Genomic DNA, 23,928 nt, shown 5'->3' with positions numbered 1-23,928 from the left:
TATTAATAAAATACTAGTATCGACTTTGTTCATTACAAAATGTTGTTTATGATTGTGAGATAAGATTGAAAATGTATAAGTTGATGTTTCCCTGGTGAACAAGGTGATTAAACTTAGATTTGCCATGATAGCAAAGTTGAACTAAGTATAAGGCGGTGTTCCCATGGTGAACATGGCAATTAACTTAGACTTGTCATGATGGTAAAGTTGAACTAAGTCAGTGATGTTTCAACATGAAACACGACGATTAACTTAGACTTGCCATGATAGTAGAGTTGAACTAAGTCTGTGATGTTTCATCATGAAACAAGACGATTAACTTAGACTTGTCATGATGATTAAGGGTGTGCATAATACCCCTTAACCGCTCTGAACCGCTCCGAACCGCGCATTTTTTGAACTATGGCGGGCGGGTTGGACTGGTTGGGTTCTAACTTTGGCGGGTCGGCGCGGGTGGCTGGTTAAAATTTGCCAACCCGCGGTTATAACCGACCCAACCCGCCTATTATGCAAAAAATAAAAAAATAAAAAAAATAAAAAAAAATCCTGTGCTACACTACACACACAGTAACAAATTTCAGCCGTTGATTACACACATACACATCTAGCACACATATACTCACACACACACACACACACACACACACAATAATTCTTCAACTAAACCTAATTGACCCACACATTTCATCTCATTCATTTGTATCGATTCATCGCCGCTGTCTTTTGGTCTCATTCCTCACCTCGTCGATTGGCTCACCGCCGCTGTAGTCTCTCTTCATCGCCGCCGCCGCTGTCTCCTTCCCTTGCCGATCGGCGCCTACTCGTCGCCGTTGACTCATCACGTCGGTACGTGACTCTCTCGCTGCTCACTCTCTCTGTTCTTTTCTCTTTCGCTTCGCTGATCTCTCTTTCTCTCTTTGCTTTTTTTCTTTTTCTCTGGCTGATCTCTCTTCTTTGTTCTTTACTCTACAATGTTGTTTGTTTGTTAGCCCTCATTGAGATATATATAAATAAAAAATCAAAAACCAGTTTAGATTCAAATATATATATATATATATAATCTGAGTGCATAGATTCAAATATATATATATATATATAACATCATTGATATGTTATATATATAGTTTACCTGCTGATAGTTTTTTAAAATATACTAGGAGAAAAGCATGACATAATCTTATAGATTCAAATATATATATATATATATATATAACATCATTGAGTATTAATTTATAGCCAATTTTCCATGCACGCTGGTGTGCCTTTCTTTTTGTTTATACACATCCAGAATGTTTGGTACAATTTACTGAAGTTGTTTATAATTTTTTTATTTAAAAAATTTATGTTAGATTGCTTAGTATAACTTTTGTTTAGAATTTATTAAGTAAAAATAACTCAGATAAATTGAAAAAAATTAATTTCTAAAAATTACATGAAGGATGCTTTTAATTTTTGTTTTAAAATTATTAACTTTTACATTGAAACTTGTGAGTTTAAAAGCAATTTAATTGTTTTCATGCTTGTTAGCCTGTTCCTGTCAAGGTGATATCACAATGCCTCCTGGACTTTGGACAAAGTGGGAAATTAAATAAAAATGAAAATGTGAAATAAAATGGCAAATTGTTGGATTTATTGTCTTGCTAAATTATTATTGTATAATTTATTTAAAGTGTTGGATTTTTAGTTTACTAGTTTGTTAATGTTTTTGATTCAAGTTTTATAATTTGAATTACATTTTTTATAAACTGCTAATCCGCCCGAACCGCCAAGGCAAATCCTCCATTATTTGCCAACTGAACCGCCGGTTTTTGATAATAAAAATGGCAAATTCTAATGATAATTTTATCAATCCGCCACCCGCCATACGGTTTCTATTTTTCCTTTAAACCGCACCGCACACCCCTAATGATGATAGAATTGAACTAAGTCAGTGATGTTTTGGCATGAAACAAGGCGAAACTGGCCATGACTTGGTCAGTTTGTGAGAAAAGCCGAGGTATTTAGTACTTTCGGTGCACTAAGGTTAAGCCCTAACTGCTTCGTTTAGGTGAGCCAAATATGATGACCTTGGCCAGAAGTGTCTAAGTAAGACATAGGTGATAACCAAGTGATGCGTCCTTAATGTGAACATGAGTAGTACTTAGGTTCACATTAGGGGGCAGGAAGTAGGAATGAACATAACAATTGTGAAATTTTTTTGAAAAATTTTACAAGTTGAAGTTATCCGAGACAAATGTTAGAGATACTACCCCGAGATACATTAATCCGAGATAATTGATCAGTTCTAATCTGAGATAATGTACTCGAGATATTCTGATCCAAGGTAAAGGACCAAGTTGTCAGACTTGGAAGGATAAGAAAAAGTCGTAAAGCGATGTTCCTGTGATGAATAAGGCGATTAACTTAGACTTTCCATGATGGTAGAGTTGAACTAAGTATAAGGCGATGTTTCAATATGAAACAAAGCGGAACTAGTCATGTTTTGACCGATTTATGCGAAAAGCCGAGACAACTAGTATTCTCGGTACACTAAGACCAAGCTTTAAGTGTTTAGTTTGGGTGAGCCAAACTCGATAACTCTAGTCATGGATGTCTAAGTTAGACTTAGACAAGGTTCAGATGATGTATTCGTAATGTGAACCTAAGATGTATTCACATTAGGGGGGCAGAGAGCAGAGATAAGTTAATGAAGACTGAGTTAGTGATTTCAAAGCAATACTTGGTGAAATCTTCACAAAATTTTGGTGAGATAAAGGTATTCGAGATGACACTTATACCCGAGATGACATGATCCGAGATGATGGTTTTATCCAAGATGTTGACCTGTTCCTTATATTGATCTCGGACAGAGTCTTGGCCTTCTTGATAGGCCTAGTGCCTCTGTTAGTTTCTTTTTAACTTCGACAGCTTTCTTTTCAGCGGCCTTAGCAATGGCCTCGGCTTTGGCAGCAGTAACTTGGTCCTTTTGCTTCATGTGCTTCTCTTCTGAGATGTTGAGTTGCTGGAGGCATGAGAATTTTGGATTGAGTATAAGAAGATGGAGTGGATTACACAGTTATGACATCAGGGATGTTAGCAAGAAGGTCTTCTACGACAAGAGTTTGGTGAGATATGTCATTATTGGTTACGACGATGGTTACTCGTTAGTATGCAACAGATAAAGTAATTGGAGGTTTGTCAAGGTTGTAGGCTAGGAGCTTAGGACCTTGGTGTTTGCTGCTCGTAGTTTTGGCAGTAGGATTGTCGTTATATCAGTGTTTGCACTACCATTGAGATTGTGGGTTGATGCGTGGAGCAGCTGATAAATTGCTTGGCTGCTAGTCCGGTTCAGCTGGTAGAGTTTGAACCTTGGACATGAACAAAGTATTCATACCAATGAAAGCTTCAAGAAGAATGATGATGGTTTGTAGTGGCAAAAAAAGAGAGTCTGGGGACATAGATAGAGACGAAATGGGAAAGTGAAAAGGTTTTGTTGGAATTGGAAAAAGATGGCAAAAAGTTATGATTGCGAGTCCTTGGGTGACGTGTCCGTGCTGACATTAGGCGACGGGGGTAGAACTGATGCGACACGATGGTGACATGATTGGTACGCTCCAATCTGATGATGATCTTGATTGAGAAGTGTGATCTCGGTTGAGATGGTGATCTTGGTTGACATGATGATTTCAATTGAGATGGTGATCTTGGTTGAGGTGTTGATCTCGGTTGAGATGTTGAATTTGGATGGGGGCAAAACTTGTTTATTCTTGGATTTTGATAAGTTGATACTAGGATCTTGATGTTCTTGAACTAGCAAGTCATGATCTCTGCTAGAAGTGCGATCTTTGTTGAGATGTTGGACCTGGATGAGATAGAACATGATGGTTCTTGATTCTTGATTCTTGATGAGTGGGCATTTGAGTCCTTGTTTCTTTACGTCAGTGAGTCATGATTTTGGTCGGAAGAGTGTATCTAGCATGTTATTTAGCCGACATGTTGAAAAATAAAACGATGTAGGTTCCATCACCTTAGGTTGCCGAGGTTAATAGAACCTAGGAGGCAGTTGTGGAGACATATTTTTTGGGTTGTCCATGTGGCCGATGTTGTTAGCCTAGGTGCCATGTAGATGGACCAAGTTGTCGAGATATGATGTGATCATATTTGAACCCGAGATATTCGGATAGAGAACAAGAGTCCTAGATGACATCAAGCTACCTATTTGGATAGAGATGTGACTCTTGAGGAAGTTCATCTTAATCTGAATAGTGTGAGTTATGATAAATGTTATCCTTGTAAAGGATAGAGTCTCATAAAGTAAGACTTCTACGGGAACTTGAATACTGATCATTATAAAAGTAAGGCACCCCCATGGGTCTAAGGTATGCTCTTTATTATGAATTGAATACTTGTGCTATATCTATGAGAGATAAGATTTACTGACTTGAGCATCGGAGTATCTCTGGGTGGACGAACCACCGCGATATTCTCATCTTCTTGTTGGCAGGTGGTTAGCTTAATTTATTCTGCCCCGTGCTCTCCAGCTAAGTTCCTTGTTTGGTTGTGTGGTCGGAAATCAACACCCACAAGGAGATACAATATTATTAAATAGAGTGAATTTGATATGATAAATAAGGGATGATAGTTACCTAAGTAAATAAGAGTCATTTAATCCAATAATTAAGAAATCCAAGCAACTTGAAAATATGCCCCATACTTTCTATACCATGTTTGCATAGACACAAGACTTACAATCAAAATGGCAGCCTAATTAGATTAAATTTTTATTATAGGCAATTGGAAAATTAAGTGTGTCAACCGTTATAAGATCCACAAATGCATTGGTATTGAATCTGTCAAATTGTTCATCGACAAATCTAATTTAATCAATTCCAATGACTCCATTGAAGTTGAAATTTCATCCGACAATTGATTTTTGTCTAAGAACACAAAACTTAAGTTTTTCAATTGAAATAGTCCTTGAGAAATTGAACCTGTCAAATTGTTCTTTGAAAAATCCAATTTAAACAAGTCCGATAATTCAATTGGAGTTGAAATTTCACTTGACAATTGATTTTTGCTTAAACTCACAAGAATCAAGTTGTTCAATTAAAAGAATTGATGAGGAATTGAACTAGTCAAATGATTGATTGAGAGATACAACACTTGAAGATTGGATAGATTGGCAAAACTTTCTGGTATTTTGCCAATCAAGTTAGTCGTACCCATCCACAAAAATTCCAACCTCTTCAACTTTGCCCAACTCCGGCGGTATGGTTGTGGACAAAAATAGAGAGTTGTAAGTCATATCTATGTGGGATTTCAAAAGAAATCTAAATCCAAAATCTCAAGTCAAATCAATAGAAGAAAATAAAAATAGTTACGTATCTGACGCCACTGATAATAGTTGATCTAAACGGTAGAGTTCTTAATGATTATTATTTTTCGCTCCAAAACCCTACTCTTGTTTGCTTTCACACACTGATGGGAAAAATATGAGATAGAGGCTAGGGTTGGAGTGGGGAAAAATATGAGATAGAGGCTAGGGTTGGAGTGGGGACCTTAACAACATAGTTATAAAGCCCCAATTCCATATTAGCCCATCATAACTAATGGAATTATAAGTGGGCCTAAACTGGTCTCTACACATATGGTTTAGCCCATACTCCTTTAGTGCACATAGCATGACCAAAAATATGTGCTATTAGAGATATGTCAATGACCCGGTCATGTTTCTGTATGGATCATAATTTAATGAGTCTAACCGACACCACTCATACTTCATTTAACAGACTACAATGTATAATTATTTGATCTATGTAGACCCACCTACAGAAAATTCCTTACAATCTCCCACTTGGGCCACACAGGTCAACTTGATATTAAACATTGTTAACTTTATGAGCTCAAACGTTTACTGTTAAAATTTATGAGTGTTATCTCTAAAACAATCTGGTCCACTAAAACATCAATATAGGATCATAGTGGCCTTCGTGGCATTTATCGCGGCAAGACCCATCCATGGTCACAAATACCAATGTCATCAGTGACATAGATCAAGTATGAATGTGTAGCATGGAAATTTCATGTAATATGATCCCTTATCATGTCTATTTCCAATTGGTCCAACTTTATAACTCAAAAGGGTTAATGTATTATCTTTTGTTTAACCAGAATAGAAAAATACATCTTTATTTTAGAATCATCCAGCAACTAAAAGTGATCATTATAAGTGTCAATTAACTAAATAGTGAGTAATATAGACTCCCACTAACAAAGCACATCACTAGAACTAACCGCTCCTATATGAGCTACATGCTCATTGAACACTTTATGTGGTAAGTCCTTAGTAAGCAAATTCATAATCATGATTATTTTCTTTACGATAAGAAACTTTATGTCAATATGTTTTGATTTTGATGAACTCTTGTCACTCTTAGAATAAAGTTCAGTAACTTTATTATCACAATAGATCCTTAGTGACTTCTTAATGTAATTTACAACTTGAAGTCCAGAAGTGCACAAATATTAGCCAAGTATTCCAATTGCGTATGCGATATCCAGATGCATACAAACTTGAGAATACATGAGGCTCTTTATTGCTGAAGCATAAAGGATCGCCTCTATTTATTTCTCTTTTATATTGTTATTTGGGTATTAGAGCAAACTCAATTTATCACCTAGTGCACAAAATTTTGCATACCAAATTTACTGAGAACCATTTCGACAAAACAGCAGTCGCAAACTATTTATGACCGTCTAAACCTACTTATAGTGACTGATATTTTGCCGTTGCAAAAGAGTTTAAAAAATGCCTACAATGTATTAGCGACCATCTTCTTCCGTCGCAAAAAAAAAAAACCTACAATCATATATATATTCAAATATTATATACAATAAACTTAAAGACATATTTGCAAAACTCTCAACATTCATGCATTATTTTCCATTTCTTCCCTTAATAAAATTCTCTTTCTTCAAAAAAAAAAAAAGGAAAAAGTGTGCAACAATAACAAGAGTTCCTGAAAGAATCCTACAAAGGTTTTTCATCTCTTGCAATTACAAAGAACATTTGAGGTTACAATAGTTTTGATTCTAAGAATCCTTCACAATCTTGTTATAGAGTTGGAAGAAGAGCAGCAACTCTTGAGATTACAGACATCTTCTGATTTCACCATCTGCTTTAAGAGAGAGAGAGAGAGAGAGCAAAGTAGCTCAAGTATTAATTCGGGGAAACAATGGAGCTCAAGAATGCTTTAAAATAGCAACAATGATCTATACAATATCTATAAATTCATTTTAAATTCTGACAGATGATAGTTAGGTGCTAAACAATCAAAATTCACAAGGCCAAGCATACAAAGCAACATGAGCAATATGATTATGAGCAAAATAGAGAGAAAATGTTAAGCTATGAACAAAAAAGTGATTTCTGGACACATCAAAAAGTATGAAGCATCAAAGACTGACAAGAATGGTTGTTTGCCTTATCTTTATTCATTTTCATTCTTAACAAATTTGATTGCATATTAGGTAAGAATTATCCATGGTGGTTTTTCAACTGCCTCATGGTTTCTCTTTATCTTATCAAACCATGCGACATTAACATTTCTTCTACACTTTCCTGTTTTTCTTTCCTCAGAACTATCACAAACCTCAAAATATACTTTCTATTAAACGAAAGAACTAAACAATCAAAAACAATTGAAAGTGAATTAATACATTACACAATTAAAAAATTAGACTACACTTTGTGACTCTTGTCATCCTTTGTACCTAAATTCTTCCATTTCCTAATTAGACGACAATCTTGAAATTTTAGTCAGCAATGAAAAACTCCGAACAACACAAAAGAAAATATCCAGCAATCACTTGGTCAGATAACAATTTTAAAACTATAAGAAACTAGTTAGTCAAACACGCTACAAGTAGATGACAGAAAAATTCTCTTTTAAGTAGTCGATACTCATTTTCTATAATAAAACAAATACCTTGTCGAATGCAATAAATTAAGCCACAATAGCATAAAATATGACAATGCTACTAGTAATGCTTCCAAATTCAACATGTGATCTTGGAATTTAGAACAAGAAATTAAGAAAGGTCCTGCTATTGTGAGATCATATAATTACTACCAATTTAACAAATAAATCTTCAAGGTAATAGGTGATAAATTTAATTACTACCAAGCTAACAAATAAGTCTTCAAGGTAATAGGTGATAAATTAAAGGCATCAGTTTCAGCAGCCAAAATCATATTAGAAACAATGGGAAGGTAAATTTAGCACCAAAAAAAAAACCATGTGAGAACTTGAAAATACCTTGCAAGTAATCACAATTCTCAGCCTCCTTTCTCACAACATCAAGAACAGAATCAAAACACTCACTATTCAAAAAAAAAAAAAAAAAAAAAAAAGAATCGATAACCTCAGATTTATTGACATGATCTCTCATATCATGCAGTTTGAGAAAAGTCCTAGAGCACCATCATATTCTCAAAGATGCAAAAGTTGCTGCTCAAAAATTGAAGTTATTAGCAACAACCAATTCCAAATTAGATTATGGACTACTCAATGTTTGTTCGAATAGTGGCATACTTATTCATTTGCTTTTGAAGCTTGTTGCCCACTAGATGCATCTGACAACTACAATATGTTAGTATAATGTATTAATAATTTCTATATGTATATATACAATTGATAAAACATAAAATTCGTCAATTTGTAAGGATTTCACCTCTCTCAAGCTCGTACTCCCAGCCACACTTGTGACTCTAAGAACAAAACGTGTGTCGTCAGGTTCTTGATCGTTGTAGTGAACCTAGACTCAACGTCTTGTGTCACATGTTGTGTGATCTCATCAATAGATGAAGGGGCTGCTAATGATTAGGATGGGCTGTTGCCTTGTGCATACACTGCACTCCAGGGCACTCCTCTCCCATAGGTCTTGCAATACCCATGATCTTTCCCAACGATTTTATGGTAAATCCCATCGCAATACTCAATCGTATGTTGCTCCTTAGGAACTTTCCAAAGATGAAGATTGTATTCCTTCTACATTTTGAAAACATAAGGACAATGTTTGGCAAAAAGAAAAATATGTGTAAAAACTTTTAAACCATAAAAATGCCATAATTGCCACCACATCGGGATCATTCAGGTTGTGTGCCCTCTTCCAGAGACTCATCTTATCTATCTGATCTCCTTTATGTGCCATCTGTAATTTTTTTTCAAGTTAGGAGCTCAAGTCTTCACAACATAATAAGTCACAAGTGCAACACCAGATACAGATACAGCCACAACTACAACCACAAGTGTTACACCAAGTGCACTAGGTGCGGCTGTAACTGTAGTACCAAATGCAGTCTCAGATGATGCCTTAGGTACAGCCACAAAATCAATACATTGAAATGAATATCTGAGAAAGATGTCCTTCCGGTCGTATGTGAAGGCCCACGAAATCCCCGATTAGAAGAATTCTTCTTAGCAATCGCCTATGACATTGGTTAGAATATCGAACATTAGTTACTTACCATTAAAACATTAATTAAAATTTTATAAAGAATACTTATACCTGCACTTCTTTACTTGCCCAATATTGCACAAGTTTCCTCCACTGGGTTAGCACTATGTTACTAGGTACTCTAGAAGCAATGTTTGGATCATTCTTGAATGGAACCCATTACTTGGACTTTGTCTTGCTTTTATGATCTTTCCAAGATGTCCTACAAAGTCGCATACAAACCTCATTGAATTCATTTGGACAGTATACCAAGTTGTCCTACAAAGCACAAATTGAATGCCAATTTCATCCTCACAATTATAGAGCACACACAAATGCACAAGTAAATGATCAAAATTAGAAATCCACAAACCATCACACAGCATATTAACACTAAATACAATTAACAAGAAATCAGAAATCAAATAACTAATAACTAATAACTTGGAAAAATTCAAAAATCTAAGCATAAACCCTAACCCTAATTAGCAAAAGGGAAAACTATATACCTGCACCTCTTGCCAAATATTCTCTTTATATCAACATGGATCACATTCCAACTGAGATATGTAAGTGGGACTCTATGCCTGCTAGGCACGTTCAACCCCAATTGTCCCTTCAACTTTTTTCCATCATCCTCCACCAGTTGAAACTTGTGGTAGACACCCCATTTTTGACCACCCTTAAGACTTTGGCGCCTCAGGTTGATCACTTGATGATGAAAGTTACGCTGTACAATTGTTCAAGTTCTTCAGCAAAAAAACTTCAGTTTTGATGCTTCTAATCCTAACCTTACACCCCATTTTGACCAAAACTATTTTAAACCTTAATACCCTCTCTTTCAAAATACTCTTCCAAATACTTCTACGATGTTCCAAGGCTCACATTTCGTTAAATATTGCACTTTTCGGTAAATCGAGTAAGGACAAAGTGGAAATAAGTGGAAGGGAGGTGAACTCTTTGAAAAATCTTTAAAAACATCTTATAAGGTTTGGAGTTGGAGGAAATAGGAGGGGAGGGAAGAAAACTAGTTGGGGAAACGTTGGGCATCAAACCGTTAAGATAGAAATGAGCAGCCTTCACTAAAATAGGCATATGTCTCTGTACACTTAGAATTTAGATGTGAGGTCACCACCATTGGAAATTAGAATTCTGGGGCTTCAATTTAGACTCAAGAATCAAGTAAAATCGAGTCCGGATGAAGGAGATATGCATGTTTGAAGTCGGGCTTGAAAGTAGTTTTTTGTGTACGACCGGCCACTTTGTGTACGGCCGTACAAGTATTTAGCTAGGTAGCTAGGTGTCCTGAGAGGTAGCTTTTTACATCCAAGTGTCCCCACAAGTGTACAACCGTCCCCTTTAGTGGCCAGGCAACCACTTGTGTCAAAAAACCAAATATTTTGCTGCCAGCTGTCTCCACAGGTGCATACACTACACCAGCTATCTTTATAATGATATTTCCAACTGAGGCACATGTTTTTCTATATATAGATGACCACCCCTCTTGAAATTGGGTTAGAAAAAATTCCTAAAGCTCCAATACTTGCATAGCACTCTCTCTCTCTCTCTCTCTCTCTCTCTCTCTCTCTCTCTCTCTATCTTGTAACCTACACACTCTCTCTCTACACTTCCTAAAACAAAAATTTGGATTTTCTTGTTGAGGTTCTTGAGCTCAAATCTCAGCCCTTGAGAGTGTAAACTTTGTGGTTTGTGAACAAAAGTGTTACTCCTCTTCAAGAGATATAACTACTAGCTCCTTTGCACTACTTCTTTCCTATCTTTTCTTATTGTTTTTGGGCTGTTTTTCAACTGTTTTTATGGGCTGAAGCTTGTGGTTTAAGGCTATTAAAGGTAGAGGGGTTAATCACCCTTCTTTGTACCTTGTCTCCTAAGCCTTTCCTCTTGTGTTTCCCATCTATTCATCAACTTTTTTTCAGCTTTTTACCACTAATTTTCAGAGGCTAAAAATGCAGTTTTGAAGTCCCGAAAATAGAGGAGATAGCCACCCCTCCTTATGCTTGTTTACTAGCTCAATTTCTCCATTATTTTAGCTAACTTTTTCCAGCTTCTCCATGTTATTTTAGCACTATTTTTAGCTATTTTAGGACTGTTTTCATGTGTTTACTTCATTTATGCTTTGTATAGCATGCTTGTAGTGTAATGGTCCACATAGGTTTGGTGATTTAGGCTTTAGCCACCAATTTATTTGGGTTGATAGCATTTATTTAGTGCTTTTCATACTTGTGTTCACCTCTAATCACCTCTGCAACCTCTCTCTTTTCTTGCCTTTTTCTTTTCTTTAAGAATTGCTTCAACCGAGTGTTGTTTAAGCTTGAGAAAGGAACCATACAACGCTAAATGGTTTAATCTCTTCGGAGGTTCATTACCAGGGCATTACCTCTTTCTTATGCCCAAAACAACTTTTTGTTTGACACTCTTCACCATTTAGTGGACTTAACTTTCATTTGTGGACTAAAATGACTAATGAATGGAAAGGTAATTAAAAGAGGTAATAAAATTGGGCTAAAATGGAACAAGATAATAAAATCAATTTGGGTTCAATTAGACATTAATTGAACCTCTTGAGTTTTGTGTCATTTCATACTTGTTAGTGATAAAAATAGTTCAAGATTCAAGGTCAACCACTTCCCTTGATCAATTCCATGATAGGGAGGGGGTTTTGTGGGCCTTTTACTATCATTTATTGAAATTGTATCCTTTGATTCATAAGTCATCACACAATGAGTTTGCGTCGATTGATGGCTTACGAATCAAGCCTACCCCTCCTTTGATTTGATTGATGAGAAGGAGAGGCAAGTTGGACAAACATCCCCTGAAAATACTCTGTTTGTGCTCTGTTTTATATCTGTTGCAGCAGGGCAGTACCAAACATTAGCGGCCAGCCGGCCACCTTTAATATACGGCTATCAACTTCTTCTGGCTAGCCGGCAACCTTTTTCAGCCAAGCAGTGCCATTTTTCCTGCAGAACAGAGTAGAGGCTGAGGCGAAAAACAATGCAATTTTTTGACTGTGCAACATAAACATTCTGGCAGCAGAACAAAGAGCATTTTCTGGTGGAAATACGCATGCATGCATGAATCATTCCTTGCTTCTCAGGGCCCGTTAAAATTATGTTCACTAGTAGTGTATTGCAATTAATTAGCTAGTTAGAATAACAACTTAATTTGTATTGTAAATAGTTAGTTAATTCATGTTGTAAAGTGATTAATTAGTTAGAGTAGCTAGTTCATTTTGATAATTAGATAGCTATTTATTTTTGTATTGCAATAATTAGCTAGCGTAGTTAATTTATTTCATTTGGTTTGTAATAGTTAATTAATTCGATAATTAGTTAGGACATTTATTCGAACCCTCCTGTGCGAGGGAAAATATGTAATAATGTGTATGTCTTCCAACTCCTATTTCTTTTTTCATTTTATTTACTTGCTTATGATGGATAGCATAGAGCATCATGTTTAAATTAGCATTTTCCATGCCTTGCATCCATTTGTTTTGCATGCATAAGGGTTCAGCTCATCATACTAATCAATGGCAATTTCAAAATTCCTAACTCGAATACGTGCTTTGTTGCATGCCTTGTATTGATTCACCTGCCATGTTAGTAGCCGAGCCTATTATTTGCATATTGTATGTGTTGCATTAGTCCTATTGCATTGATTAAGAGCATGCATTTTTTCTAATTATTTTATTCTCTTTAACTTGTCTTGGAGTATTAGGTGAGCATTTATGGCTTTAGCATATTGCATGCGTGTGATTGTTGCCATGTCAAACATATATACCATGAGGCTAAGTGCTTAGTTGATATACCTGTTTGAACGTCAATAGATGAAGGCTAATTGCCTAAGTTGGGATATTTTGCTTAAATGTACATACGAGCCCATTTTTTCAAGTGGTATGTATCCAAACAACTTTGAAAACAAATATAAAATCAGAGTGTTTCAATTTTTGCAAATTAGTCTATACTTGTGTGCATCATATAGTAGCCTAAAAATTCGAACAAGAGCATATAATGTAAATAAAAATCACATCATGATTAGTAGAGGCTGATCTTTGATCAGGCGAGTGGGGTGCTCAATTCATGACCTTTCCCTCTCGTACTTAAGTTCTCAAGCCGAGACACTTTGGTGATGATAGATAAGTGGCCTTTGGCACGAGTTTCGAGTTTCTTAAATTTCTCAAAAATATTTAGTTGGTGACTCTATAATTTGGCAAAGCAGTCTATTTTTGGCATTTTGATTCAAAATTGAATTTCTAAAAGAATTGTCAAATTTGGACTCATTTGTGCTTATCTATTTCACATTGCACTTGTGGAATCAGATTCAGAACTATGAGTCCTAACTATGGGGCTATCGTATTTGAAAGGGGCACAAAAAGCAAGCTACACTTATCATCAAATTTTACTTGGATCTTAGTGCCTGTATCCTATTCCTTTATTCCTCGGGCGAATCCTCAACCTCATTGTGTTGAGGTAGTTGATACTATATGTGGAGATGAAATAGATGAAGAAGATGCTCCATCCATAGTACGAGGTAGCGAGGGACTTACCCGCACACGTAAAGCCTCATTCATAGTGTAAGGGGCCTTAAAGGTCTTCCTCTTTTGCTTCATCCTAAAATGAAAGAAATACAAAAAGGTTAATACACAAGAAATACAGCTATCAATTTACTAATAATATAACACGAGATATAAATATAAACAAATAATATAAATCAGTTTCAGAACAAATAAAAATTTAACAGTAAAGTTTACCTCGAAACATATGGAGAAGATGCTCCATCCATAGTGCGAGGTAGCAAGGGACTTGCCCGCACACGTAAAGTCTCATCCATAGTGCAAGGGGCCTTAAAGGTCTTTCTCTTTCGTTTCATCCTAAAATGAAAGAAATATAAAAAAGTTAATACACTAGAAATATGTAACACAAGATATAAATATAAACAAATAATATAAATTAGTTTCAAAACAAATAAAACTTTAACAGTAAAGTTTACCTCAAAACATATGGAGAAGATGCTCCATCCATAGTGCGAGGTAGCAAGGGACTTGCCCGCACATGTAAAGCCTCATCCATAGTGCAAGGGGCCTTAAAGGTCTTTCTCTTCCGCTTCATCCTAAAATGAAAGAAATATGAAAAGGTTAATACACAAGAAATATGGATATCAATTTACTAATAATATAATATAAGATATAAATATAAACAAATGATACAAATCAGTTTTAGAACAAATAGAACTTTAGCAGTAAAGTTTACCTCAAGACATATGGAGAATATGCTCCATCACTAGTGCAAGGTAGCCAGGGACTTGCACGCACACGTTAAGTCTCATCCATGACGTAAGGGACCTTAAAGGTCTTCCTCTTCCACTTCATCCTAAAATGAAAGAAATATGAAAAGGTTAATACACAAGAAATATGAATATCAATTTACTTATAATATAACACAAGATACCTGTTAGCATCCTCCGTTGTTTTCCCAACAATTCTTCCTTTGGGTTCTACTGATAACTGTCAAGAGTGCAAGTTAAATTCAAAACCAATTTAATACATGAAAAATAACATCAACTAACAAGATAAATTCATAAAAAAAACTCCTACGAATACTGACTAGAGAGACAACATCAACTCCAATTTCATCTAGGACATGTTAAGTAAATAAATAAATAAATAAACTACCCAACATGGGTTATTTAATTAACAGTAACAAAAAACATAAATCATCTTGATTCAACATTCTAGGTAACACAAGCAGCCCAAAGTTGGAGATTACAATACCAACAATTCAGAAAGCAATAATCAAATATGTATGAAATATGGGTGATGCAAACCAATAGAAGAGCAAGAAAAATTAAACAATGAACCTGGTTGGTTAGCTCTTCAGTTTCCTCTTCAGTCTGCTTTGCCGGGGACATTTGTTGTAGGCAAGCTTGCAATTTTGTTATTTGTTGCCTAAGCTTGATTAGCTGACATACTGAAATTTTAGTTACTGCCTGCAGAATGCAGATACAAATAAAAATAAGAAGATAAATCTGAATATAAAATCAAGAAAGAGAAATACGTCCCATAATGTACCTCATTTCCTGTTTTAGCAGTTCTCTTTATCTCCGTTACAAGCTTCTTTTCCTATATCAACAAATAATTTATAATTAGATCAAACACTAAAAACTTGCAACATAAACATTACCTATAAACTCTTTAACATACTTCAAATTGCAAGGTGGTGATTTCCCTCTCAATTGCATTGGCCATTTCAAAGAACAGTGTGGTTAGTTTACTTGCAAAGCTTCAAGAAGTTCTTGGTGGTGAGGGGACAGAGATTCATATGCAAGTCCACAACGATGTCTCCCAAGCTCGTAACTATCAGAACTAACATTGTAATTGAATGAAAAACAACCGCCATAGCAAGTAAACATTCATTATAAAACGAAAAAAAATCTTTATGAAACTCTACACCAAGCTCATTTTGGGAAAACTGTTAAGTTGATAAACACTTGATAATAAAACAACACATAAACATATATAAATTTCTCCCAAATTCAGCAATTAGGCACAAGACATTTTAATAATACTTAAACTTTTCTTATTTACAAATAATAGAAACCTAAGAAACATGGAGCATGGTTCAACCCTCTTCCTCGACAATCACAAATGAAGTTCAACCTTTTTCCTCAACATCAATTGTTGCTCCTTCTATTCCTTCTCTCACCCAACCAATTTCTTCATCACGAAGCATAGCGTTGTCTTCGAAATGTTCAGTCATATAGGGTTTAACTTGTGGGTCATCAATAGAATTCATGTAAAAAAGACCTCTTTGAGACATCTTTACCACAACTTGCCAATGTGGTTCCAAGGGATCAGGAATATACCAAACTTGCTCGGCTTGGGATGATAATATAAAATGTTCATTGCTAACACGATCAGTTGGGTACAACAAACGATTGAAGTTGATTAATGTGAATTTAAAAGTGTCTTCCATTTCCCCCCTAGTGTTATCAACCCAATTACACTTAAACAACACATATTTCATATTGTTAGTGTACCGGATTTCAACAATACCAGTCAACTGTCCATAGTATTACACAACACCCACGCGAGGACTCTTGTCCTTCTGACTAGCATAACTCATTGTATCAGTCTTTAAAGCTATACCACTATTTTGAGTCACCCGATGATCATCCACAGCCTTCACACGAAAATGAAACCTATTGATAATGTAACCATTGAACCACCTAGTCAAGGTATGAGAACCATTTGCTAATCTATTGATTTCTTCAATAAATGTAATATTACTTGTCCTTCGCAAGGTCTGAACCTATTAAAAAGACAAATATAAATTCAACTTCAAATTCAACTTCAGATAAAAATTTATGTATATTTAGATATGTGAAATGAAATGTCTAAATACATACATGGTCTTTAAACCAAGTGTAGAATGTTTCGAAATGCTTAGATTGAATATGATGATTGCTTACACGTGGCATTTTGCTCTTAATGACTTCAAGGTGTTTTTTTGTGTAAATTGAAAGAGAATAGTAAATATCACATAGATTTCACTTTAGAATTTTACAATAATGGGGGAGTGATAAATTACCTTATGAATGGTGCAGCTGAACTTGTGTTGAACAACACATATCGGTGACATTGTTGTAATTCATTATCATTAAGATAAAATGTTGAACTTGTGTTGAACAATCACATTCTTAGGCAAGGACCTCCGTATAGCTAAAGAAATAAGTTGTTGCATCAAAATATGGCTATCATGACTCTTACGACCCCAAATACTTTTATCTTGTAAGCGCACGTGTTGCGAGATATTGGATGCATAACCGTTCGGTACTCTTACTTCTTTAAGTACTTTGAGAAACATATATTTCTCATCATTGATCATTGTGAATTGTGCAGGAGATACATAAACTTTATTGAACCCTGTTGACTACAAGTGCAATGGTTTTCTGATATTCATTTCTTGCAAATCACGTCGAGCATTCACATTATCTTTGGATTTTCCTCCAACTCCTAGTATTGTCCACAATATATTATCCTAGACATTTTTCTCTATGTGCATCACATTGAGATTGTGTCTTGTTAAATTGTGCTCCCAATACAACAATTCAAAGAATATACTTTTTTTTCTTCCAATTATGGCTTCTTCTTCCATTATTTTCCCTCTCTTTTTGTCTCTTGAACATTTCCTTAAGATCATTCCTCTTGTACTGACTAAGGACACCTTTTGATTCCAACTGATGTAATATCTCAGATCCAGATAACATTTGAGGTTTTAGTCTCCATTCTCGACTACCATCAAATGATACTTTATCCTTTCAAAATTTATGATTAACTGGTAAGAAAGGACGATGACTCATGTATGAATACTTCCTACCATGCTTCAATTAACATGATTGAATTTTCACATTGCAGCAAGGACAAGCATATTCACCTTTCGTACTCCATCCTGATAAGTTGGCATAGGTAGGAAAGTCATTGATTGTCCATAATAGAGCTGCATGCAATTGAAACATTTCATTGGTTGATGCATCAAATGTTTGTTCACCTTCATCCCATAGTTTCTTTAACTCTTCAATCAATGGTTACAAATACACATCAATCTTATCGCCAAGTCTTTTTGGCCCATTAATCAGCACATACAAAATCAAATTTGGTTGCTTCATGCACATCCATGGTGGTAAATTATACAGAATCAACACAATTGGCCAAGTGCTTTGAACTATGTTCATCGATCTAAATGGGTTGAATCCATCTACAGCCAACCCAAGACGTACATTACGACTATTACTAGCAAAACAAGTGTCTCGCCAATCAAAGTCCTTCCATACGAGGGAGTCAGCAGGATGCCTTAACACATCACCATTAACCTGTTCTTCTGCATGCCATCTCATGAGCTTTGCCGTTTTTGATGATATAAACAATCCCTGCAACCTTGGCTTCAAAGGGAAATACCTCATCTGTTTTGCTGCTAACCGTTTACCAGATTTCCTTTCATCATTTCCAATACCACTGTTTGGTTTCCATCTAGAACTACCGTATATAACACATTTATCAACTTGCATCCTCTTTTTTGAACAACATACAACTATTGGGGCAAGCATCAAAAGTCTCATATGTGAAACCCAAATCTGTAGTAACCTTCTGAGCTTGATAATATGAACTGGAAGTTTTGTGCCTGTAGGAAAAGTCTCATTCAAAAGTTCAAGTAACATGTCAACGGACTTGTCGGTCCATTGATTGAGCACCTTTATATGCAAAATTCGAACAATGAATAATAGTGAAGTAAATTTCTGACAACCCGGGTATAGATCAATTTATGCATCTTCCAAAAGTTTAAAATATTTCAAAGTTTCGTCATTTGCCCTATCCGAACCGGACCATCTTCCTCTACATGGCTTGGATCACTTGCCCCTGCTTGGGTTGGATCACTTGCAGTTGGTTCATCATTCTCAACACCTATATGCGGAATTCCCAGGGCCTCTTGTACCATCCCAACCACATCATCTCTAGTCGCTGAATCCACCATTAATGTTTGGTTTTCTTGGTTACCATGTAATTGGACATAGGATTCCCCATGATGAACCCATTGGAAATAAGATGCTCCCTTATAACCTCTCGTGAAAAATTGTATCGATTACTACAAAATCGACACAGACAACTAATAGATGAACTTTCATCTCTGTTGTTGTATGCAAATCTCAAGAAGTTATCAATCCCATTCACATAATCAACTAATATCCAATTTGGAAAATCAATCTAATTCTTGTCCATCTTTCTATTTCTTTAATTGTTTTTGTATACATCCATAAAAAGAATGAGTTTGCAAAGTATCACAATAATAAGTGCATGACTCATTGGCACAACTAATCATTGTCATAAAAAGTTAGAAGAGAGAGAGAGAGCATAACTAAATCTGAAAAACAGTGGTGCCAAAAGCCACTGGTGTTTGAGGTATAAGATAGATGTCAAAAATCAACTATAACTCTCAAAAGAATCAAAACCAAAATCAATGTTTTCTTTAATACATTAGATATAAATTTTTCAACCAAAATCATCTACATGCCACACACATTTACTTTCCCACCCCAGAGCCAATATTCACCTGCTTCTAATTTTCATTTTGTACATTCTATAAATTAAACAAATAACTCGGAGCAGCTACTGCTTCTATGGAGAATTAAATCCACATTCATCGGAGGCCAACAGTTCAAAAGATGATAATTAAATACTACTTTGCACAGTGTAGTCAACAATTCCAACTACGACTGACTTTAATGAAATCTAAAAGCTAACTCGTGAATGAACTATCTATGTTATTATTATTAGAGTAGCAATATATAAATAAAATTTTTAGGATAAATTACACTTACCTCCCCAAGATTTATCTTAACTACAAATATCTCTCCTGTGATTTCAAAAATTACACAAATCTCCCTTACTTTTGAAAATAATAGCTAGATTTCCCCATCTATTAACTTTGTTCTAAATGGTGTCAAAAATAGCATTAAATGACTAAATACCCACATTTCATCTTTCTCTCTCTGTTAACCTAACTACTCCAACATTGCCTCATCTAATCCATCAACTCCTCCATAAACATAAATTAGTGATCCACTATCCAAGGCTATTGTCAATTTCTATCTCCAAGTGAGTTTACATTTAAATTTAAAAAAGATTATGTTTTTAATTATTAATATTATAAAATTTACCATTTTTTTATAATTATTTTTCAAAACAATTCCTGAAATAAATTTTTTCCTAAATTTAAAGTTAGCATAACTAAACTTTTATATCCCACCATGCAAGACAATTGATAAAAAGAAAAAAACAATTGATAAAAAGGAAAAAAAAAAAATCTCACAGGATTTAAGAATATAGTCAGCATAACTAAACTTTTAAATCCTAACTTGCTTGGTTTCACTTTTCGGGATTCACTTTTCAAAAAATTAAAATTTTTTATTTTTCGTATATTTTTTTAATATTTTAAGTAATTTATTTAATTTTTAGATACACCTAACATAAATACACTTAAAAATTTTGTGAAAAAAATATTTAAAAATTTCACGAAATACCAAAATACAAAAAAAAAAGAACATTCAGTACATTTTTATATTCTTGTGTATTTATTGATTTTTCAAAATATATTTTTTTATAAATATTTTATTTTTTAGATATATCTAAGTAAAGTGCATCTAAAAAAGTAAAAAAAAAAATTGCTTAAAATTTAAAAAATATTCATTAAAAACAAAAAATACGAAAAATAAAAAAACTCAATTTCTAGAAAATTGAATCTATCAAATTAAAACCAAACATATTAGATTTTTTATTTTTATTTCTCTTTTTGTTTCCTATTAGAATTCTTATTTTTATTTCTCTTTTTTGGTTTTTTTTTTTTATTATTTAAAGGTCAAAGTATTATAATATCATAACCAACCTTTCCAGTACAAAGCAATTCAAAATATATATACACACTATATATGGAAAGTGAATCATAACACTTTTTTGTTTGGTTTAATTTTACATTCAAGTTTGTAATCAATTATTTGGGGATAAATCCACATTCCAACAATAGCATTTTGGAGAGGAAGCTTTTATCTTGCTTTGTATGCAGGGATTTCAGAATTGGTTAAGTGAGGGGGTCAGCAATCCAATGCTAGAGACAAAGTGATCTGCTACTACTACCATAGTGCAACAAAAACTTGTTAACAAAGATAAAATTCTTACATGGTTCTATTGGTTTTTCCTCTCTTCACTTGAGAAACCAGGAATGGTCAAATGCAAGTTTTTCTCTGCAAATGATTTCATTCAATTAGATCAAGGTTAACTGTCTAAATGTAAACAAAAATAGGAAAAAAGATATTTCACGCCATTGAATGTGGTGCATATCATCGTTATGCCCAATAGGTAATGCAGCTACACACACTTGCATTGTAAATCAACAAAAGAAAACTATAACCATGGAAGCCTCTTTTTTTTATTCTTTCATTCAAGCCATATGTAACCTACTCTCTTCCTAATATTTATCCAATGATATTAGCAGGGGAAAATTCAGTGTGTTTGGTTTGAGTTTTTTGGATTAAGTTTTTTGAAAATTGAGTTTTTTGATTTTCGTATTTTTTTTACTTTTAGTGAATATTTTTAAAATTTTAAACATTTTTTTTTACTTTTTTAGATGCACCTTATTTAGATGTATCTAAAAAGTAAAAAATTTGTGAAAAAATATTTTTAAAAATTAATAAATACATAAAAATACAAAAAATGTATTGAATTCTCGTATTTTTTTTTTGTATTTTTGGTATTTAGTGAATTTTTAAAAAGTTTCTTTCACAAATTTTTTACTTTTTAGGTATATTTATGTTAAGTATGTCTAAAAAGTAAAAAAAAAAATTGCTTGAAATATTAAAAAAATCAATAAAAACAAAAAAAATACAGAAAATAAGAAAATAAAATTTTCTGAAAAGAATTTTTGGAAAACTCTAACCATGCATGCTGATGTTTGCCAAATTTAGTGACATGATTTTCCTTAAATAAGCAATCTAGTGATAAAGTGACAAGCACAAACCAAGGTGAAGCAGCACATCTTTGGCCTCTACAATCGAAGAATTCCGATGCTTTGCCAAACTACATGCAAATGTAGTAACTTGCAAAGAGGCAGTAAGATGAATTCATAAGAAAGACCACAAAATTCTATGCCAAAAACATTTGAACAAAATACGAGGCATTAGGGTGGATAGTAAAGGCAAGCTACTTAACTGCAATTTAACCAACTAAGCAGAAATGTAATGTTCCTAAATAATTTCAATTAAATCATTTGAGAAAATTCATTCAAAAAACTCAATCCAATGTAAAAAGATGCATGTGCAGTCCTCATGCAACTTACAAGCAAAAAACAAAAATTTCCCCCACAACATTTGAGAATGTGAGGCATGTCCCATAATCATATCCAGTTGATTGCACATTTGAGATTGACATCTCCAATTCTAAACAAAACAAACTCAGAATTTTATTAACCTAAATGCAGAGCTTGCACAATGGTATACCACTGCTTATCTTAGCTATAGGATTGACAAAGAAAGAAAACACAACAAAAGTAAGCCATGTATAATATCGTTAGAAAAACATCCATAAAGTCGAAAGAGGTAAAATGCATCCGCTATAAGTTGATCATAAACCAGACATATGTTTACCTCACTAGAATCAGGGAAATATCAAAATAGCAGAGTTGTATGAACCCAACTTAACTGATTTGTCCCAATCCCCACTGGCTCTTTCTATATTTTGTTAAGGTGATCTAGGTTAGGTAATAAGTAGTAAACTTTCTAGTTAAAAACCAAACTAACAGATTACTTAGCTAACTGAAGAAATAAAGTCCACAAAGTCCACAAGTGCTGAAAAGGCTAAGCTAGCACCAGCTGCTGAAAAGGTGCAAGTGTTTTGTGTTTAGCATAAGTGATGTTTTAAGTGTTGCTGTTTTAAGTGTTATTTAACAAGTATTATGAACTTAGGTTGTGTGTTGTGCTCAGGGTGGAAGGTTGTTCACTCTGAATGCACAGGCAACAGAGTCAATATGGCCAGAGGTGAAATCAGACTTCTATAGAATTGCTGATTCCTTCAATCTAATATCTTGAGAGAAAGAGAGAGATGTTTTTCCTTTTCATGGAACAATGTTTTTGCCCTAATTTGTTATGTTCATCATACATAGAATCATCTCACTTCCTAAAAGCAGTTGTCATTGTTTACATTGTTAATCTCAAGTTTTGCGAAGCAAAATGAGGATTCACATTCGAGCTTGACTGCAAGTGCAGTAGGAAGTAAATACAATGACCAAGGTAAAATATGAAGCCCTATTTGATTGTGGGATTAATTACAGTGAGTTCAACAGAGGCTATAGAAATCAACAATTCTATAGCCCTATTTGATATTTGTTTTCAACAGAGGCTAAGCTAGCAACAACTGCTGCCACCAATGCAATTCTATTACAACACAAAACACTGACAAACTAAACATGACAGAAAATAATAATAATAATAATTTGAAAATTATAGGAGTTTTTTGTAGTAAAGATCATGGTGTTAAATACAAAACCATAGAATTTTTTTTTTTCGTTTGAAGAAGTCATGGGTTTGTATACCTTCTGAGACTCCAGCATCAACCAATGGTAAGTAGTACTCAAGCTCGATAAAAATGTGCACCAGTAAGATGAAATATAAAGGCTCTGTTCCTCTCTTGTTCTTTGGATGACTTGTACTTATCTGGGAACTGAGTAAGCACTTTTCACATTTAAATAATTAATTCAATGATTATAAATTCTACGCTGTCAGGTTCACTATGATTATTTGGAGAGCTTTGTAGCGTTGATATCTAAAAATAAGAACCCATGGTTTTAAATATGTATAGTTTATCATCTATAGAAAACACTGCTTATAGTT

At 34.3% G+C, this 23,928-nt stretch overlaps 1 long non-coding RNA gene across 1 annotated transcript; it reads left to right on the top strand.

Moving 5' to 3' along the window:
* Positions 1–640: 640 nt before the first annotated feature.
* On the top strand, positions 641–12,900 carry LOC145806066 (uncharacterized). The gene is made up of 2 exons (XR_014348510.1): positions 641–846; positions 12,353–12,900. It is a non-coding gene; the product is annotated as an uncharacterized LOC145806066 (long non-coding RNA).
* The last annotated feature ends 11,028 nt before the right edge of the window (positions 12,901–23,928 follow it).

The sequence above is a fragment of the Camellia sinensis genome, chromosome 13, assembly GCF_055761805.1.
Source record: "Camellia sinensis isolate YWXY chromosome 13, ASM5576180v1, whole genome shotgun sequence".
Lineage (NCBI taxonomy): Eukaryota > Viridiplantae > Streptophyta > Magnoliopsida > Ericales > Theaceae > Camellia > Camellia sinensis.
Note: the sequence above shows the minus strand (reverse complement) of the source record. Positions and strands in the feature narration are given on the sequence as shown.